Here is a 15742-nt window from a genome sequence, read left to right as displayed (position 1 = left end):
GCGAACGCCCCTGCGGAGCTCGTGGAAGCGCCGGTCGTGCCTGCGAACGCGCTCGAAGGCAGACGAGGTCCTGCGATGAGGAAACGTGCAGTTAAAACATGGTGACATAATCGTGCAAAAGCTGAAACAAAAATGAACTAATATCTGGGCTGAACTGTACCGTGCGAAACCGGTGCTGTAGGTCGCACTGATCCAAAGCTAGGGGCGCTCGAAGGCAAACGAGGTCCTGCGAGGATGGATCATCAAGTTACGACGGGGTGATGTTTTCGTACAAAAACAGAAACAAAACTTAAGAAACCTCTGGGCTGAGCAGTACCGTGCGAAATAGGTGCCGTAGGTCGAGGTCCTGCTCCGACGGTAGGCGCGCGAGGCCGTGGTTGTACCGGACCAGCTGGAGGTACGACGTCCACGGCGCTGCGACAGGAGAAGACGCGCATGACCGCACGCATCTTCTCCTGCATCCGGTCGAAGGTCACCCTCTGCTCAACGTCAGTCAAGTGCAAACCTCTGTTCAACCTCACTTGGACTGCGGTGATATCGGCACTGATATCCCGTGCGGCATCAGCCTATGCAAGATGGAAATAACAAATTCAGTAGTTGTCCTATATTATGCAAGATAAATGAAATAATTGTAAGAAGTAATACAAATTGGACGTACCGCCACGAAGTAGTCTCGGTCACGGTGCGTGGGATACGCGTCCGTGACAGCGGCAACGTGCGGCTCTGGGGCGTCTGGAGTGAAGGTCACACGCGCACGAGTGCGAGGAAGGTACCAGCGAAGGTAGTCACGGTAGTTCTCCTCCGTGTGTGGGAAGAGCTCGTTGATCACCTCCTCTGTAGCTAACACCCAGTCGTCAACGTACTGCTGTACACGTGGAGCCCAAAGTGCGCCTGCTAGCTGTCCCCGTCGAGTCAACCTGTGAAGAGAGGTAAATTATATGGCTCGATGAAGTAATTATCATAAAAATTTAGAAATGAACAATCCGAACTCACGAGTGGTCGGCAGGGAGGACGGTCGGCTGCACGTTGCCCGGAAACACCTGCCTAAGTCCGAACTGTCTCATCACACGCTGCGGGCAGTGAGGCTCAACAAAAATGTCGAACACCATCGGCAGGATGGTGAGCCAGTAAGCCTGGTCGCGTGTGCACAAGGACGAAAGTCCTAGCGGTGCTCTCGCAGCGACGGCCTCTTCTGTGTACGGCTCCCAGATGACGTCGCTCGGCTGGAGACGGTCAAACTCGAACACGAAGTCCGGGTAACCACGTCTCACCTGGACGTGAGCGTAACGACGCTGCAATAAACATGATCGGAATTAGACATGTTATGTGAAGAAAAAAAAGACGACTGATAAACTTATAACGCAGCGAAGTTGCACTAACCCCACGTCGACACCAGTAAGTCCCCATCGTGGGACCGTCCTCTGGCCACTGCGCGCTGCGACCAACCCCGTAGGGTGCGCTGTCCACCACTGGTCGACCTATGGCAAACCTCTCGGCTGCCCAAAGCTGAAGCAACATAGGGCAGCCAGCGATGATCGCTCCCGCGTCAGTCTTCGTGCACGCCTCACAGAGGGCACGGTACGTGGCTGCTAGCACGGCAGAACCCCAGCTCCACTGCGGCACGTCCTGTGGCTGAGCATCCGCGATGGACCGTGCGTAGTGGACCAGCCGGAAGTCCACAGCGTGCCCGTGGGTGCTAGTGAACATCACCCACCCGAACAACCACAACAGGTACGCCTCAAGGGAGCGTCGGACCGAGTAATCATCAGCGTCAGGGTGCAGAAGGTCCGCCTACAATTAAGAATGAAATGTTATTACAAAACACTCATTCGGTCGCAAATAAGCACGTATGATAATAACAACTTATTTACTTACAGTGAACTGGAGCAACCAAGCCTTGCTAGGCCCGACTGTAGAGTACGGAGGAAGGGTGGTGGTCGGTCCTAGGTGTGGAAGGCGCATCACCCGCTCGAAGCGCGCAGTGATATCCTCCTTCCACCCAAAAACACCGTCCACGGGACCAACTGCTGCTCCCGCCAGCGGTAGCCCGAGCAGGTACGACACGTCCTGCAGTGTCGGAGCCATCTCCCCACAGGGAAGGTGGAACGTGTGCGTCTCAGGTCTCCAGCGGTCTATAAGAGCGGCAAGGAGTGACCGGTCTGCATCCCACCGCTTCGCTGGGTCACGGTCGTCCGCCGCCGCCTCAACAAGCCTACAAAGTGGTAGAAGGCTTGCTGCACGCAACCTGTATAGAGCAAACTTCAAACATAAGTACAACACAAAGCAAAGTTGGGTTGAAATGTGAACATACGCGTACCAAGGAACGTGACGGGGGTCGACACGCAACCACTCGCGCGACGTGCGTGGACGGAAGGTGCCGAGCTGTGCACCCTCGACTGCTGACAGGAACGAGCGGTGGTTCCTGTCAATCCCACGGTTCAACAGCGCCGGTGTGTCGTACGCCATACCTGCATCAAATAGGTTGATCAGAAACATATAAATAATTAGTTCAACATAAGTAATAAATGTTCATAAGCGAATTACTAACACATATTAAACAAGAGTACAAACAAACAAAAGTGTTTAGTCCGAACACTCATCACGATAACATTATGATACAACACCGAATAATTCGCAATACTACTAGTACAATAATAGTCGGAGGTACTCATTACAACAACATTGAATTGAAATTACACGATAGAAGTATTTAGTCCGAACACTCATTACATCACAACAGCATTTTATTTCCTAAATCGAAAGCATTGTTACACCATGGAATCGCCTGCTGCGCGACGACGCCTTGGTCTTGCGCGCCTGCTTGTTGTTCCTTCACCAGGTGGTCGCCTACCATCACTTGCCTGTCCAGATGGACTAGCATCTGCGCCGCTTGGAACTTCTGCATTCTTCGGGCATTTCTTGTAAGTATGGCCGAGCAGATCACACTTGCTGCAGCGTAAAGTCCTCCCACCTGCTTCTGACTCATCCATATCATTTCTGATGCGTCTAGTTTGGCGTCGACCCTTTTTCACCCTTAACTTAGATGGATCTGGAATATAAAAAACTTGGGCACTCAGCGTTGTGTAAGATCCTGAGATCCCGAACCCATATATCTCCTCACTCCATGTATGAAAGATTGCTTCTTTCCTGAAATAATTTGAGACGTACACATTGGGAGATATGCCACAATCACCGGCAGCAGCAAGAACGTGTGAGCAAGGAAGGTGATGAAGCTTCGGCTTCATACAACTGCAGGTACATCCACCATCCGCCTTCAAGACACATTCCTGCACGGCTTGCTTGCGATAGATACCACGCCTGCTCCTATCAACACACATTATTTCATACCGATGTACTTGTGTGCCTTGAGCAACAACTCGATGTCTCCGTGCCTTTTTGATTTTATCTTCCATGTACTTTGTCACTACGTTGCCAAACACTATGTTGTTATCGGCCATGGACGGACCAATTTTCTTGTATCGATCCCTAAAGTACGCTTGCGTGCCGTGAAGGATGAATTCAACAATAGCAACCAATGGAAGTACCCGAACTCCTCGCATTACCCAGTTGTACACCTCTGCCAAATTGGTTGTCATTATGCCATACCGAGATCCATCGGTGTCGAACAATAGAGACCACTTCTCCTTAGGCTCATTCTCAATCCACTGAGTGAAATTTCTGATGGACGACCCTGACCTCCTTCTCATTGTTGGTGGGTCATCATGTAATGCACCAAGAGGTATGGGAGGCTCGTCACCTTCAACTAGTGGTCTGCGAGATTGCTCATCTGTTTGCTTCGTTGTCAACTCATCCAACTTGTCCCACAACTCATTAAATTTCTTCTCTTGGTTCTGTGCACAGAGCCTCTTAAAGAGCTCCATAAGATGCTTGTTCTTGAATTGCTTGTAGAAATTTGCACCCATGTGACGCATGCACCACCGACTCCGAACATCAGGCCACTTAGCTGGAAGTCCCTTCTCATCCCAACCGTTCTGCAAGTAGTCAATAGCCCGCAACATACCCGCATGACGATCATGTATAAGGCAAACGTTGGGCCTCATACGCACCACTGCAATGTGCACTCTCTCTAGGAACCAGTACCAGCTTTCAGTGTTCTCACTCTCTACAAATGCAAAAGCCATAGGTAGAACCTGGTTGTTCCCATCACACCCAATTGCTGTCAATATCTGACCTCGGTATTTACCTGTCATAAAAGTTCCATCTATGCATAGAACAGGTCGACAATGCACAAAAGCATTGATGCAAGCACCCAATGAGAAAAAGGCTCTTTGCAGCACACTCTTTGTTCGATCATCAACCGATGTAAATGTATGTAGGTCATAGTACGTATTATTATTCCTCTGGGCAATGGTGGCTAACAAACGAGGCAAATTATCATAAGAAGCTTCAAATGTGTCATACCTCATCTCAATGATCTTTTGTTTGGCTCTCCAGGCCTTTGCATAGCTTATGGTGTACTTGAATTTGTTCTCGATGTGCCTAATAATTGATTTTGGTTCAAAGCCAATGTTACCAACAACACTGCTGTACATCTCACTTGCCACAAAAGCTGAAGTGATGTTTCGGTGATACTTCTCCACCCCTTGTAAGTAGCACTTGTGCTCGGTCACAATGCTAACTTTCCAATAATCATTCCATTTACCCTTATATGCATGGACACGCCACGGACAATCTTCCTTCATGCACCTCACTTCATACACATAATTTGTTGACTTGACCACCCTAAACTCTCTCTGCAAGGAAACTGCCCAATGCTTCACCGCCTCCTTCATCTCATCCTTATGAGCATACCTTGCACCCTCAATTACCTCGTTCTCCTTATACTCCCAGGGTACATGATCACCCTCTGATATAACAAGTCCAGAGAAGTCCTCATTTGCCCAATCAGTGGCCATTACATCACCTTCCTCATCGGATGATGCGTCGTCGTCCACTTCCTCATTATCCGAATCTTCCCTCTCCATTTCATCAACAATTATACCGACTCTCTCCCCCTCATCCGCCATGCCCATAGCCTGCTCCTCCCTTGGTTGATTTTCCTCATTTTGCATCGATGGTCCAACAACATCCCCTGCATTGATAGGACCCTCTACATCTTCGGTTTGCATTGAAACATTTATATCTTTCTCTTCTACCGACACAAATATAACGAGGGGCCATGACCGTTCAAAAGCCATTTCCACATACCGTCTCCAAGCATCAGTGCTGTCCATCGGCATTAGTTCCCAAAAATAACCTTCTGTTGCACGACTCACTACAACTGACACTGACATTGTGTATACTTCTTGGTCTATTCTAAATCCTCTCAACAACCAACTATAAATTGACTGAAATGTTCTCTCCGCAGGCCTATCGATGCCCTTAGATGTCATTACAAAATCTGACAGATCAACACCATCTGGACCAAATCTAATATTTCCTTCACCGTGAACTATCTGAAATGTGACCTTACTTGACATTGTGCCTGATGAAAACAATAACTGCGTTAACCTCGCATTTCTGTACTACGCCCTAAGTTACATTCTCTACAATATTGTTCTCTAAATTTCTAAAATTACGTTACATTCTCCAGATCAAACTAAACTACATCTTACAATTAACACTACTGTCTATGTCTCAATTCATACTATTATATTCTATGCTCTGGATCTATACATATGTGCTGTGTGCTACAGATGTGCTAAAATATATGGAACTAAAACTAAAACGCAACATATATACTCAAACATAACATATTAGTACAAATGCAAAAGATGTATGGGAGCATACTTGTGATGAATTGAGCGAACCAGCAGGGCTTCGCCGCTCCCCTTCTGCTGCCCTCCCCTCTCTCTCTTTCTTTTTTTTGGATTTTTAGTGAATATAATGAAATTTCACAGAGGAGGGACTGGGCTTTATAGGGGGAGAGGCAAAAATCGCCCTCCCCCAGGGCGGCAAGGGGGCCGCCTGCAAAATTCCATGCCCCCTCGCCGCCCATTTGCAGGCGGCCCCCCCCCACAGTACAAAATCGCCCTAGCGGAGGGCGGCAAGGGGGCCGCCTGCAAAATTCCATGCCCCCCCCCCGCCGCCCATTTGCAGGCGGCCCCCCGCACAGTATAAAATCGCCCTAGCGGAGGGCGGCAAGGGGGCCGCCTGCAAATTTCGTTGACGGCCGTCGCCCGAGAGCGAACGGCCGTCTGCCACGTCATTTTCGCCGCCCTCTGAGAGGGCGATTTTTAAAAATCGCCCTCCCAGAGGGCGGTAGGCGACTACTTCCGTCAATTTTCAAAATGGAAAATTATTTTTGTAAAACTTTTAATAAAAAAAATTATAAATAAAAAAAATTCCCGCCGAGAGACGCCGAGGACCGACGACGCGCGGCTGCGCATAGCCACCGCCGCCGCGCCGCAAATCCTGCACCGAGGGCCGCCGCCGCCGACGCCGACGCCGAGGACCGACGCGGCGCAGCCGCGCATAGCCGCCACCACCGCGCCGCGCATCCCGCGCCGAGAGCCGCCGCCGCCGCGCCGAGGGCCGCTGACGCCGAGAGTTGCCGCGTTCAACGCCGAGGACCGACGCCGCGCGGCCCCGCATAGCTGCCGCTGCCACGCCGAGGGCTGCCGATGCCAAGAGCCGCCGACGCCGAGGACTGATGCCGCGTAGCCGCGCATAGCCGCCGCCGCCGCGCCGCGCAGCCCACGCCGAGGGCCTCCGCCGACGCCCGGCTGCCTAGGCCCTAGGGTATTCGCCTCTGACCTGCTCTGCCCGATGCGTTCTTAACTCTTAAGGGAGGGGAAAATGAGAGGGAAACTGAAATAAGGGAGGAAAAAATAAGAGAGGGAAAATGAAAAAACAATGAGATAGTAATGTATATGGCTTAATGAACACAATTATAATTAACTTAATATCATAAATAACTTGAGATAATAAAATTAGGTGAATATATATATATATATATATATATATATATATTAATAATTTGAATATATAGTTGTTGCCTCGTTAAAAACCTTACGCCCTAGAGTAGGGTTCCCCTGTAAGGAAAAAAGAGTACAACAACTATTTTACATTATAGCATCAATTACTCCGAATCAACACCACCATCATCTTTGGTAAGGCAAATTTCCGCCAATGCGTCTTCCATTGCATCAGCAAGCTCTTGATCATGTAGACAGTGTTGTATTCGTTCATCTGCTTCCATCCAGTCTTTAAGACAAAATATTGACTCAACCGTCTTGGGTGTCAGGCATGACCTTCGTTCTTCAATAATTCTTCTAGTAACGCTGAATGCTTGCTCGGAAGAGACGGAGGAGGCCGGAACCAGAAGAATATCTCGAGCAAAGTGAGGTAACATAGGAAGAGTTCGCTCTTTCTCTTTCCACCACCCAAGGAGTTCGACATCGTCGCCATCAAGCGTCGTATCATGCTCAGTATGATTGGTGACGAGGTAGTGGTTAAGCTCTAAATTTGGGTTCCATGTTGATTTGTTCTCTGAGGATGAAGAGGCTTGGTCGTTGCCTATATACTGCTTCCACAAATTTACTGCACTTGACTTGCTTGCTTTCTTTTGTGAGGTCTGCTTGGGAACTCGGGGAGTACCACCAAGCTTGGTTTGGTATAGACAGAAAACCCTATAGAGCTTATCATTGACATGTTGAAAAGCTTCAGAATAATCAACCCCACTGCATCACCTATTGAGTTCATGGCAACTTTAGCGGTTTCCAACTTTTTGCGAGGATCAAGTATCAAAGCAAAGCAATAAAGGTGAGGTATAGCGGTGAAGTATTTGAGAAATTTTTCTTCCATGGGTTTAACAATGGAAGACTGAATATGATCAGACGGTTTTCATCAAAAACAAGTGCCAGCTTCCAAATCCACTCAAGCATCAAACAAGATGTAGGATAGTAAATTCCCGATAATTGAACTGTAGCATTATAAAAGGGCATCAGAAATTTATGCACACGTGTAGCGATCTCCTAGTCCTGATCGGTGAGAATCAAAATCTCACCATCGTCGTCGTCATCGGTATCCTTCATTCTGACATGCATTGAATTGATGAAAACATAAATTAACTCCTCGTACCCTTTTAACTGTCGCAGCAACAGGTATGTTGTATTCCACCTATATTCGACATCAATGCCAAACATCCGTCCAGGTTTCTTCTTCGCTTTACAGTAGTCCTGGAACCTCGCTTTGACCACTGTATTACCTCCTATGATACGAACAGAACGACGAATTTTGTTTAACAATTTATCCAGAACAATCATGCCTGCAAAACAAATAGGTCACATACATTAAAATAAATAAGCAATATGCCGTATACACTAAAAATCAATAAATTATTAATAACATTAGTACCTGGTTGAACGATGCGATTGATGATGTGGCAAATGCATCTCTAATGAATAACGAAGCCTCCAACATAACTTTGCAGATCCGGCTCTAAAATCGACATGGCCGTTGTGTTTGCTGATGCATTGTGAAGAGTAATGGAAATAACCCTAGATTATAAATTGAATTCTCTCAATACCTCTAGGATTGTCGTGGCTATGGCATATCTCGTGTGTGACACCATGAGTTTGAATCCTATGACTCTTATTTAACGACTGATTGTTGTCAAGATAATGAAGAACAACACTAAGGTAAGATGTTCTTTGGTGTTGGGATGTCCAGATGCCCGATGTTACAGCAAATGAAAAACTAGTAGTCTACCTTATAGTTGAACAAATAGTTTTACTCATTCATCATTCATCATGTCACACATCCAACGCTCCAAAGAGTTACATCCAAGGGCTCCGTACCTTCCTCTAGATCCACCCGCACCTGCTCCAAATCGCGCCTCTCTTGTGCACCTCCCTTCCATCCGCCGCCCAGATCACGCCTCCCACCCGCGCCGACTCCGCCCTCTTTCTCTCCCTCGACGCCCACCGATCCTGGCTCGCCGGCGGCGGGGTGCGGGCGGCCCCGGCGCGCTCGGCGAAGGAGCCTCGCCTGGCGGCGTCCGCGTCACTCTCGGGGCCTTCCGCACGCGGCCGGCGCCTCTCGGGGATGGTCTCTGGCCTCGACCTTGGCCTCCTCAACACGTCGCGCGCCGGCCCACTCCGCTGCCCGATTGCCGGCGCCGTCGAGACAGGCACGCGCGTGTTCGCGGAACTCGACGACCTCGACACCGCCGCCTTCGAGTCGCCGTCCGCCGAGGAGGAGGAGGCGACCAAGTGCCCGCAGTCGGTCATGCACTCCGCCGACGAGTTCCATGGGAGGGGCCGCATGGTGGAGTTGTCGTGCGGGCTGACGCTGGGGGTGACCCTAAGATCGCGGTGCTGAGCAAGGGGGAGCAACCGATCATGGTGTCGCAGTTCATGATGGAGCTTCGGGGGCTAAAGACCGTCGACGGCGAGGACCCGCCGCACATCCTCCACTTCAACCCACGCCTCCGCGGTGACTGGAGCAGCAGGCCGGTGATTGAGCAGAACACCTGCTACCGAATGCAGTGGGGCGCCCCGCTCCGCTGTGAGGGCTGGAAGTCCCACTCTGATGAGGAGACCGGTTGGGGACCCCTGCAATTCCAGTTTGATTATGTTAGTTCAGGTGAATTATGTGAAATTTGTTGATCGAGTGAATAATTTTTGAAGTTTGAGAACTGAATTCTGGACGCAGATAGACGTTCCAAGGAATCAACGACAACCTGGCTGAACCGGCTGATCGGACAGAAGGAGATGAATTTTGATTGGCCTTATCCTTTTGTGGAGGGCCGATTGTTTGTTCTTACTATCAGCGCTGGGTTGGAGGGGTACCATGTGAACGTCGACGGGCGACATGTGACTTCTTTTCCATACCGTCCTGTAAGTACATTTGTGTTAGGAACCCAATTCCTCCAATTCAATAGCAAGGATCCACCATACAAGCAACCATTGTTTTGGGGTGAAAAAGAAAAGAAGAAACTAGGGAATACAAGTTCTTGAAGCTTCTAGAACTAGGAGAGGTAGCTGGAGGTATGAAGAGAGGTAGAAGAGAGAGAGATCGCCAAGGTTCCAGCCCGGAACCAGGACGCCGCCGCCGCCGTGGCCGAAGCCGCCGATGCCTGTGTTCTGTTCGATGCCTTCCAATAATGCTGTTGCTGTTGCTTTTGTATGCTGCTCCTTCTGCTTGCTTGGGCCTCGCTTGGACTTGGCTAGCTTGGCCCATATACAGCCCAATCAGGTTCCTAACAATCCCCTCTCCTTGACATTCGGCTTGCCCTCAAGCCGATAGAAATGAAATAGTATGGAATTGATACCACCACCAGGATCCCAGGGTCTGTGCAAAATCATGTCACGGCTTGTTCTTGGGTTGCTGTTCAGGAATGCAAGAGAAGGCTTTGCTTGTCCTTTATGTTGCCAGAACTGTGCTAATCTCCTCACCAATTTTTCCAGGGGTCTCACTCCAATGTCACAAGGAAACACCCACCATCCCAAGTGGATCCCAACAATTGATTTGTGTAGAACCACAAGATTATTACCTCCCAGCAGATAATTGATTGTTGATCTAAAGGGTGCATTCCTTGGTGATATGTGAATTAGCTTTGTGATAAGATAAACCATTGCATGTCTGATAGCTTCCCATTTCCCATCTAACAATGCCAGAAGCTTGAAAAAATCTGAGCATCTCTTGTCCATGATAAGACACCATCCACCCTTCTCAGTATTTTGTCCAACTTTACATGATGTTAACTGGGGTTCAGATAGCTGAAGTAAGGAATCCTTTCTCCCAATAACTTGAGCAAGTGTATGCAATTTATGATAGAAATCCAATTCTCTCCCAATACTTGAATATTGAACAATGTACTGACTGATTTGCTCAACGTTTGTTGGCTGGATTGACAACTTTATAGCAACAAAGGAAAGCACTCCTCCATCAATGTACTGCTTAAAATTCCAAGCAATTAATTGATTCCCTTCAGCACTATTAGGATAATCCCTTTCTGCAAAAAGTTGTTGTTGCCACTTGGTCCACCTTATAAACTCAAGCTTTTCAAGGTTCCTAGTGTTTCCAGCAGTGAAAATTACACAACCCAAGTAAAGCTCACACGGCTCATCTGTTAGGATGTGGCTGGTACCATTTTCATCAAACAGAGACCAAGCTTTCAACTCAGCCCAATGCAAGTCTGTAACTTTCCTCTCAGTATGAAATGTTCCAATCCTTTGAATTGGAAGTAAGGGAAGACCACTTACTTCACTTGGTGGAGGCCATGGTTTTATCTCAACCATCGCTTGTGTTAAAATCACTGTTCCAATGACTAGAGCTCCAATATCAAAAGTCTCACATGCCAGGAAGCTTACTCGAGTCGGTGGTGGCCATGGGGGCATCAATGGTAAACCTTCCCAATATAATTTGGATCCAGGCCATGGCAAAGGCTGCAACTCCCATCGTCTAATCACTCCGCCCACCCAAGAAGGTGTCCATGAATTTCTCTTAGCATTCCCCAGTAGCAGCTTCTTCTTGTCTTTGGAACATTTCATCGAACACACAGTGAGCAGCAAGGGAACAAGGCCCATTTCAACAATCAACCATGGCGAGAAGACCTTGGATGATGCATCAGGTACTAGAACGCTGTCAGGCACACCCATCATGGTCTGGCATGTGACCCTGGTGTGGTCGGTGCCACCCTTGACCTCAAGGCCAACCATCGAACACTTGACATGCGTCTCCTTGGGATGACCAGGGGTGTCAACGTAGGGTTCACAGGTTGCGTTCCCTCCAGCCACTAACTCCATGGAGGCCAGAGAAGTGGTGGCGCACACAACTGCTGCTGCCATGTTGAGGTCAGACATGGTGTCGAGGCCAAAGCAAATTATCGAACACTTGGTGGGCGCTGAAGAAGGTGATGCTTGGGGTGATTGAAATGCAGCAGCCTCGGTGGTGGGGGTGAGCTCCTTGATGGAGGCACTGAATTCCTCAGATTCATTGCTCCTTTTGTCTTCCTCAGATTGATTGCTCTTGTCTCCCATCAAGCCGAACACCTCCAAAAAACGATCTAGCTTCTCATCAAATCTACATTGGGCATCCTTCAGTTCCTCTTGTAACAGATGGAGTGCTTCATCCCATGTGATGTTCTCCTCACTCATGACAAGAAGAACGTCTTCCTCAAACACCTCCAATGGGCTTGACATTTCATCGAACAGTTGGTGGGTGCTGCTTGGATGAAAACTTTCCCAACCCAATTCCTGCTCCCTCTTGCATGGCTGCCTCCCAAACTCCTCCATGACAAGAATCCCAGTGAACCGAACGGCTCTGATACCAGATTGTTAGGAACCCAATCCCTCCAATTCAATAGCAAGGATCCACCATACAAGCAACCATTGTTTTGGGGTGAAAAAGAAAAGAAGAAACTAGGGAATACAAGTTCTTGAAACTTCTAGAACTAGGAGAGGTAGCTGGAGGTATGAAGAGAGGTAGAAAAGAGAGAGATCGCCAAGGTTCCAGCCCGGAACCAGGACGCCGCCGCCGCCGTGGCCGAAGCCGCCGATGCCTGTGTTCTGTTCGATGCCTTCCAACAATGCTGTTGCTGTTGCTTTTGTATGCTGCTCCTTCTGCTTGCTTGGGCCTCAATTGGACTTGGCTAGCTTGGCCCATATACAGCCCAATCAGGTTCCTAACAATTTGTTCCTCCATTTATCTTATTACGTCCAAGATTGAAATTGTGGTAAATGGCTTGCATAATGAATAATGGAACACTATGATTTACGGTAGTTCAAATATCAGTGCTGGGCAATAGTTGCCTTAAGTTTATTTTTGTTTTGCTTTGGCTCCTGCAGGGGTTTGTTCTTGAGGATGCCACAGGTTTATCATTGAGTGGGGACCTTGATGTGCAATCAGTGTTTGCAGGGTCCTTACCCACTACACACCCAAGCTTTACCACAGAGTTACCTGGATATGTCAACTGTTTGGCAGTCCTCTCCTCTGCCTAATGAACCTGTTGACATTTTCATTGGCATCTTGTCATCTGGCAATCATTTTGCTGAGCGCATGGGTGTGAGGAAGACATGGATGTCTGCTGTCCGAAACTCACCAAATGTGGTAGCTCGTTTCTTTGTTGCACTGGTAATTCTTGAGAACTAACTTGATAGATTTCCTTGCTTCATGTCTTCCATAAACCTGAGCTGATGAACGTTCTTTATCCCAGCATGGCCGAAAAGAAGTGAATGTGGAGTTGAAAAAGGAAGCAGAATTTTTTGGGGACATTGTTTTGTGCCGTTCCTGGACAACTATGATTCAGTTGTTTTGAAGACTCTTGCAATATGTGAATATGGGGTATGCCAACAAGTTTCTTGCTAAAACTGATTCTTATTTAATGATCTATAAATTGTAGCTGTTATTTTCATATTTTCTGACTGGTTGACTTGTCTGCTCAGGTTCATGTTGTCTCTGCTAGGTATGTAATGAAGTGCGATGATGATACTTTTGTCAGACTTGATTCAATAATAACTGAAGTCAACAAGGTACAAAGTGGCAGAGGCCTCTACATAGGAAATATCAACTTCCATCACAGGTCGCTACGTCATGGGAAATGGGCTGTAACTTATGAGGTAAAGCATATGTATTTTGTTTGATGGTGGTTGTCAGATAATATTGCGTATGCACCTTTTGTCATCGTTTCTTCTATTTGCTTGAAGTGTACAAGCTAATTACTTTAGTCATGAGTGATAGACTCCATTAGAAGAAGAACTTGGTTATGGATATGTACTACTCCCTCCGTTTCACATTGTAAGTCATTCTAGCATTTCCTATATTCATATTGATGTTAATGCATCTAGACATATATATCTATCTAGATTCATTAACATCAATATGAATATGAGAAATGCTAGAATGACTTATATTGTGAAACGGAGGGAGTACTAATGTTACTCTCGAAGTCCAAACATTGTTCATAGTAAAAAAACTGAAAATATGTGTTTTATGGATGCTTATTATAGTCGCAATTGATATTTGGAACTTTTTTTTCTCTGTTTTTTCTGTGTGCTGTCTCTGAACTTCCTGTTATCTTCAAAGTTTTGAAGACTGAAACCACTGTATGACTTTGTAGATATCAAAATCTGATTAATAACTTGATTCATTCTTTGCATAAGTTTTTATTTTTTCTACTGTTTTATACAAACCAGTGTGAAGAACAATTACTTCCTGCAAGTGATGAAAGGTCCTTTTAAGGTGTACACAATCGAAGATCTGAGATATCAATCTTTGTTGGTTATTTTTAACATCCTTAGTTATCTGTGTTGTCAGTAGAATTGTTTTGCAATCAGTTAGGCATTTAGGTTGTGTCTTGTTTTAGTTTTTTTTTTCCCTAGCAACTCTACTAGACTGGATAATTCTAATCTTGCTTATCAACATCACAGGAGTGGCCGGAGGAGGTCTATCCACCCTATGCAAATGGTCCTGGATATGTTATATCTTCTGATATTGCTGGTGCCATTGTGTCAGAATTCAGAGACCGAAAACTGAGGGTTCTATCTTATAGTTTTCTGTAAAAAAAATTTCCATTACTCTGCACATTAACTGTCCTTTTATTAGTACATATGCAGTATGGGCCTGCCCTCCTGTTTTCCCCTAAAAAGGAGAATACCTTAATTATCACTTTGAACAGTTGGTTTAGAAAGCATAAAAAATATATATAGGATGAAAGAGACAATAGATTAACTTCACCAAATGAACTATATATGATTCTTCTTCCATGACAATTTAGTAATGACCAATAAGAACCTTCCCTTATTTGGTACTCCCTCTGTTTCAGATTATAAGACATAGGACAGGAAGAAACTCAAGAAAGAGTAAATGTATTGTGTTTTAATAATTAAAGACTTAATTTGAACTAATTGTGCTACATTTTGATAATTTAAGATGTAACCGTACTTTTGTGCTTGAGTTTTTTTGTTTTGACTTGCTGTAGGTCTGGGTCTGCCACTGATTGGGACGAGAGCGACGGGAGGCGGGCAGCCTTCGTGCAGGTCAGAAGCAGTGTAGTAGCGCCTCGGCGGCAGTTCAATGCCTGCTGGGACTGGCATCTTCCCGATGCCGATGACAGTGGGTGCGTCCCTGCTCCTGATCCGTCGCTGATCCTTGGGAAGTAGGATTGGTGAACTATCAGCATACCATTCTTTTGAATCAACATATTCCTATTTCTAAAGGCGAGAAAAGGAAAAGGTAGGCATATTGCACTTGTAATTACATGTGAATGACTCTGTATGTGCTACTCTTATTTTTGAGAGAACCCTTCTGATAGCTCAAGTGAAGCTGATCATGCTATGAGTTTTACATATCAGTAAGTTTTGTGTGTAAATCAATATGCTGTGAGGAAGAAGTATAATTTATTGGTCAGCATTATTTTCATTTACACTATGAAGTCGTTTGATTCTCAGCAGGAATTTCCCTTTCTGCTTATCACCGTTGTCTTATGAAATATCGCCGTAACGTTAGTACGGGTATATTACTAGTACTGAAAGTTTGCTTCAACACACTCAACTTAGAACGATATATAGTTGTAATATCATTCTTGGTGGTTTTCCTAGAAACCTTTTTTACCGTGGGCAAAAAGCTTTTTGGATCATCCTCTCAAAATGTTTGCTTTCCCCATTCTAATTGGTAGATCCTCAGCAACAATAAACTAAGCAATCTCTTCTCTAGCTATTTTTGGATCATAGGTCCATGTACTTACTGAACCGTCAGGGCCGAAGGACAATTGTGTCTGTCGCCGGCGCCTTGTTCT

At 46.6% G+C, this 15742-nt stretch overlaps 1 long non-coding RNA gene and 1 pseudogene across 2 annotated transcripts; one reads left to right on the top strand and one right to left on the bottom strand.

The window, feature by feature from the left end:
* Positions 1-190: 190 nt before the first annotated feature.
* On the bottom strand, positions 191-816 carry LOC136354861 (uncharacterized). Its single transcript, XR_010738726.1, has 3 exons — positions 659-816; positions 317-566; positions 191-226 (listed from the first exon to the last, which is right to left on the bottom strand). It is a non-coding gene; the product is annotated as an uncharacterized lncRNA (long non-coding RNA).
* A 7808-nt stretch (positions 817-8624) lies between these two features.
* Positions 8625-15394, top strand: LOC9271271 (hydroxyproline O-galactosyltransferase GALT6-like; annotated as a pseudogene). The gene is made up of 7 exons (XR_010738164.1): positions 8625-8642; positions 8812-9588; positions 9658-9842; positions 12795-13080; positions 13163-13290; positions 13392-13565; positions 14376-15394. The product of XR_010738164.1 is annotated as a hydroxyproline O-galactosyltransferase GALT6-like (transcript).
* The last annotated feature ends 348 nt before the right edge of the window (positions 15395-15742 follow it).

Source organism: Oryza sativa, chromosome 12, assembly GCF_034140825.1.
Source record: "Oryza sativa Japonica Group chromosome 12, ASM3414082v1".
Taxonomy (NCBI): Eukaryota; Viridiplantae; Streptophyta; class Magnoliopsida; order Poales; family Poaceae; genus Oryza; species Oryza sativa.
The sequence above is the reverse complement of the archived record's forward strand: the minus strand, read 5'-3'. Positions and strand labels throughout refer to the sequence as shown.